A 6657-nucleotide genomic window follows, 5' to 3' on the forward strand; every position below is an offset into this window, starting at 1 on the left:
ATACCACCAAACGAGATGACCTGCCCTCAGTAACCAAACACGCTGTAAACCCTTCCTACCTGCAGCAAACCCAATCGATTCTGCAAACCAACCATGATCCAATGTTTCCACCGCAACACAGTCCTGCTACAAAAAACGAGGGATGCTGACGAGCAGAACGAGGGAAGGAGCAAACAAGCCGATCCAGAGGCCCCCCACTTGGAGTAGATCCATGGCAAAGCAGCCCGTCTCTCCCTGTGCCACAACACACCATGAAAGAAGTGCCAACTACCCCAACAACCGCCTCCAATGGGCCTCCCAACCCTCGAGCGCAGCTCACTCTCTCATCACTTTTAAAATCTTTCACAAAACCTTCACTCAAATTTCACTCTCTCCTCAAAATTTTTCTATTTCTCGCCTCTTTACACATCAAAAAGAGCTCCAAAACCAATGACCATCACCTTGGTGCTTATTCGGGCCTCCTTAAGGCTTTAAAATATATTTCTACACTTGACTTGAACGTTAAAAGAGGCCTTATCAAACCAATCCCTAAACAAATTTGTTGCTCTTAGTTGAAGCATTGGCGCCCAATAACTATGATGTCAATGGCATACAAAATAATCACCAAAACTATTGCTCTTAGGCTCTCTCCTATACTTCACAAGACCATCACCCCCCACCAACATGGATTTATAAAAGGAAGGTCTATCTAAAACAACATTCTGGCAGCAATGGTTGGCATAGAGTTTGCATCATTCACTAAACAAAAATGTGTATTACTTCAATTGGATATGGTCCTTCATCAAAGAGATCATGAAATCATTGGGCTTTGGGCCGCGGATGTGTCTGTTGGTTAGCACATTTGGTGTTGGTAGCCAATTTGAGCTCTTATTTAATGAGCGGATTGTGGGGGCTTTCAAGGTAAAAAGATAAATTAAGCAAGGCTTCCCACTAGCTCCTCTTTTGTTTGCCATTGCATCTCATCCCTGGTGACAATGCTCAAAGATAATGCTTCAAGAGGGGATATTTGAGGGATCTCCCTCCCCAATAATGACCAACTATTGGCAAAGTTGTTTGCGTATGATTCACTAATCTTCCTCAAAGCTTCTCCTCAAGTGATCAAGAAGGCTCTAGAGATTGTGCAAACGTATGCCATTGTATCAGGTTCAAAGTGCAATATTGAAAAATCTAGATTGATCTCCCTCTCAGAAGATGACTTGTTCAATCCGGCTATGTGGTCCGGGGAGATTGTGTCCAAAAGGATGGTGTTTAGGACCTGGGAGCCCCTTTGGGGGTGGATATAAGCCACAAGCAAAGATTCTCATGGGTGTTGGATACGATAAAGAGCAAGTTGCATAGGTGGGAGTATGTGCTTATCCCTTTCGTGAGCAAATTGAGAGTGATCAATTTGTTTATGCTCCCATATAAAGTATTTAATGGCCCACTGCTTAAGGTAGCCAAATGCAACTAGAAAGAGTTCTTAAAAATGGTGAAAATATTCCTTTGGAAAAACAACAACAAAGGCTTGTTGCCTTGGCAGTGGGCAAGCTGGGAGGCCATAGCAAGATCAGTGGGGCAAGGTGGTCTCAAAATTCTAAACCCTAGTACTCACGCAGAGGCCCAGTGTGCCAAGCTTGTGGTTGCAAATCACGAAGCAAGATCAAGCATGGGTTGTTATGACAAAGGCCATGATGGAAAATTCCAAACTATGATCGCAAGGTGGTCAGTGGAAAGGGCTAGAGATGCATGACAAGTTGCTTGCCCCTCAGTAGTTTAACTTGAAGCTTGGAGGCTTAATTGGCGAGCTGGCTCAAAAGTGCAAGTTAGGAAAACTTTGAACTCAAATTTGGGCCTTGTAAGAAATGCCATGTCAACATAGAGAGAGATAATACAAAATTCATTTTAGCTCTTTTTCATACATGTTTTCAAAAATCTGGATATCTTAATATTCATGCAAGGTACGTTTATTAAAAAACCCAAAAAGTATTCCTGTCACGATAACACTTCATTGTGCATGGAGGCTACTGAATTCAATACCAAATATCTCAATCTTTTGCATTTTTGAAAACTAAGCTCTGTTTCCTCGTCTCCTTCTTCCCCCCATTCCCTCCTTCTCTCACGTGCGCGCGATATTCAAATTGCCGTTCTTCTATCGTCCCACATCCTTCTGCACACAGTTTCGATCAGTCATGTCTTAGTTGACACTTATAATCTTCTCCACAAAAAACCTTTACAAGGAATAGGAGAGATGTGTATCACATGCACATAGAGCTCTCATGAGAGTATGAACCCCTTTGCAAGAAAAACAAACAGCAGACGCTTTTTGAAGATTCGAAGGAGAACTTAACATCACACAGCATGAAAAATGTGGACCTTTGGCTGGACGGCAGAATGTATCCAAAACATCCCATCACAAACTCTACTCCACCTTTTAAGGATATTACATCCTTAGTGAACTATGTCGGAGATGGCCACCATGTCTTATATGGCTACACTAATTAAGTAGTTGATTTCAAGAAACGACGTTCTGTAACGAGAGAGATTGTATACAACGAGAATGTTCACTTACATCAGGAAGTTGTAATGTGCTAAACAGGTTGAAAGCAGCAAGGAGACCATCAAGGAGCTTACACAACAACTCAAAGAAAAAAAAATAGTGCTAGGTCTTCGTCAAAGAGAAAGGAAACCGAGAGACATTGAGGACTTAAAAGTTGGTTCGAGAGGAATCAAGAAAAGAGTGCAAGCCATCAAGTGAGTGCATCTATCCTTCTTAAGTTTATATTCATAGACTCTTACATCTCTTACTGCTAACATGCTTGCGCAAATCTTTGCTTCACCCTGACAAGGAAGTGGAGCACATCACAACCACCTTCTCTGCCCATTACGGACTCATATTGAATCGCAAAAATGTAGCTGGACTCTTGGATGATAAGCGCTATGGTAAGATCATTGCAAAACAATTTGACAACTTTTTCCAAGAGAACCAACTCTCTGCACAAGACGTTCAATCAATTTTGGATGAAGTTGGTATATCCAATAAGGGATACACTACCATTTTCAAGTATGTAGAATCATTTGTAGTGCTATTCCACTAGAAAAGGGTTTTGCATCATTTGCAGTGCTGTTCCACTAGAAAAGGGTTTTGATTCCTAACTCCTCTTACTCAGTTATGTGCAAAGACAAGTCAAAAAGTTTCGCATCAAGCACACGCTACTTCCAAATCCTTTCTCTATTCAAAAAACAAGACGAGAAGTCAACGAGGAGATGCTTCAAAAGCTAGGAAATCCTTTCCACATTGAACCACATACAAATTTCCAAAAGGAGAAGAAATGGTCTATGACAATTATAACAATATTTTTTATGATATGATTGCGCTGCAATCATACATTGTGCAATTGCTTGATGTTACTCCTGAAGAGTGCAATAGCGTCTTGAAGTTTGTCATCAAGCTAGATGAGTGCGAGCTTGTAAAGAAGACAAAGGTTGAGCGAGTCACAATCACACTTATGAATAGAGATCTGGATGCAAGCATTGGACCAGATGATCCTTGAAACTTTAGTATGCAATTTGAGCACAACATTTTCCTTCTTGCAACGTTTAAGGTGCGTAGAAGTTATGTTTAAGATAATCTATCGTTATGTTTCAGTTGAATGCTTTTGAATGTGCATTATAATAAGTTCAAAATTATCCTTTCAGGTGCCCACTAAGAACTTTGATATATTGAATTGGGTTTTTCATCAAACAAACATACCAAAAAAAATAAGCGAACAGAGAAATGGATAGAAATTGGATGTGGAGGGCATGGAATCCTACAATTTAGAGTGGCACATGGATGGAGACCTAAAAACATTGCAATGCATGCACAACATTTTCAAAGGAGTAACAAGCAAAAGCCCTTTCTTGTATTGCATGTGAGGGGTTCACATCCTTGAAAAACCATTTTGGAGAAGAGCTTTGGATAGGCATATGCATGACCCTAACTTCTGACCCATTTTGGATATCCCACTATCTAGAGTACACATATGGACAATGCATGCACTTTGTAGAATAATAGAAAAACTAATGTTTCTCTACATCTCTTTTGCCTGGACCACTCAACCTCTCTCTGCAAAGCAAAGGGAAATCTCAGCCTTAGAGACGACCTTCTCAGAAATGGGTTTGTTAAGATAGAGCAGGATGAGAAGAGGTCAAAAAATGGCCGGGATGTTCCAAAGAAGCTGTCCATTGGTGGTGTGAAAGCCCAAATGTTCTTTTCACTGCCCACAACTAGACGACAATGCCAAAACCAAAGTTCACAAGAAAGACAAGCATTACGATACAATAGGTGGAAAAATATGCACAATCTTGTAGTTGACCATACAGACAATGGTGCAGCAAGGACTTACAAAGAAACTGTATGGAAAACCTTAGATGCAATATTCAAGTTCTGCAAATTGAAATCATGGATTGATGGCGACTATACAACATAATAAGCTGCTGTGGAGACCTTCCACAAGACATTCATAAGTGCGTGGACAAATCAACATGTTACTCACTACATGGTATTGTAATTGGTTTGATGACATGATAATCTTTTGAATTGCGAATACTCATCCTTATAATGTCTGCATGCTTTGTGTGTGCAGCACATTATCTCTAATCACATGCCTTGGTTTGCAAGGCAATATTGTAACTTGGGTGTTTAGTTTACATAGGGCATGGAAAAAACCCACTACCAAGCTCGTACTCGTTATTTGAGTCACACCCAACATGGAGGTGGTGCGGACAAAGCAAATATCTTAGAGGAGCTACACCAATGGACGTATCAAAAACTAACGCACAGGTCACATCACAAGGAACAAGTCAAATGTCAAAGTCAGATTGGCCATGCGATGAGATCCAAACAAAGTCAAATTGGCCATAGCAAGATCCAAACACCAAACTTAATGTATCTAGAAGAATTGATGTAATTTCAACTTTTCAATATTGTGAATGATGGTTGCAACAAAATTAAAAATACGACAAGACAATGATACTCTATCATTTTAACCTTTCATAATGTGAATGATGGTTGCAACAAAAAAAAGTACATTGCAAGACACTGTTACATAATCAATCTAGACTTGATGCATAAAACACATACATTCTATTTATTTCTAGACATCTAGAAATGATACAAAATATTCCGGCCTCTGAAGGACTCTCTTCCTTGTGCCTGGGTCTCTTTGAATGATGGATCATTAGGAAAAATATGAACCCTCTAGGGGCCCTTTGGGTTTACGGTTAATTAGAGGTCAGCCAATAGGAAGAGGGTGGTGGACACACTCTATACCCTCAAAAAAGTAGGGGGACAAGGTAGCCTTACACCTCTTAATTGCCTCTTACCTAGTGAAAAGGTAAGGGAGGTGGCTAGGGGAAAGAGGGGGGGGGGGACCACTTTGACCTCTTTTCCCCCACTTTTTGGCCCGGATTTAAAAATACACTAAAAATTTCAAATTTTCAAAAAAATTCAAATTTCAAGTTTTCCCTCTTTAAAAGGTCCCCAAACCTATTTCATGGTCAAAAAAGTATTTTTAACCTTCAAAAATTAAAAACGTTGATTTTTTTAAAAAACAAATCAAAACATCATTTTCACCCTCCAAAGTCTTTCCAAACCTATTCTATAGCTAAAAAGTGTTTTTCTCTCTCTACAAACCCTTTTCCAAGCTCTCCATTGCTGCAACAACCACATGCACCCCCTATAGTCCATCATTATCTCTCTGCTAGCTTTCTCCCACCTCCATTGTAGCACCAAGCAAGCTTCTCCTCCATCTCTTCTCCTTGCCCACCACATAGTTTCACACCAAGCTAGCTCCTCTCCCTTCTCTCATCTCCATTACAACATGAAACAAGATTCTACTCCTTCTACTTTCATTCACTCACACTACATGGAAAACTCTACTCCCGAAGGTGGCAAAAGTATGAGCTCAAATGAGTTGCATACCACAACAATAGGAGGTGTGAATATAGCGTGGGCATTGCAAGGGTTCATCTCCAACATAAAGATAGAATGGTAAGAAAACTACCCTTGTAGCTTACATTCAGAGCTTAACATCATCTCCATCTTTAAGTTTATCATGCTGGAGAGAATTAACCTCTTTATGGATTTCAGTGTTTAGGCTTCACACCTCATAACACTGGGTGGTGCTATTTTGTTGATGGCTTTGGTGCGCCATCTATAGTTGTGTAGCATGTGATTTGAGTCTCACAATGTAAGTAAGTTGTGTTATCTATGGAGAGTCGTCAAAGATTTTTCTTGTAATTTATTCTTCGTATAATTGTCATTAGATAATTGGAATGATATCATTTTGTACTTTATAACTTTGTGCTCACATAATCTTTTGTTTACTTACAGATTCAAGTTGTTTTAAGAGGACATGAGCAAGCAACCATGTGCAGAGATGGAAATCACTCTATTTTTGTTCCTTGAGGAACCTTTCACTACCATGTTAAAAGATTTTGATAAGAATAGTAGGTGTTTTTTAGAATCTTGAACCAATAGGGACTCTCTAGGAGCTCTCATAGAAGCTATCCATATAGTACTACTATCTTCCCTAGTGTCATAGACACACAAATACTAAAGTGTATATGAATCTCTAGATGAGGAAGACAAATACGTGTAAGATAAGCCTAATAGCAAAAACATTGTCTCCATTTGTA

Source organism: Adiantum capillus-veneris, chromosome 28 (genome assembly GCF_014529385.1).
Source record: "Adiantum capillus-veneris isolate H3 chromosome 28, ASM1452938v2, whole genome shotgun sequence".
NCBI lineage: Eukaryota > Viridiplantae > Streptophyta > Polypodiopsida > Polypodiales > Pteridaceae > Adiantum > Adiantum capillus-veneris.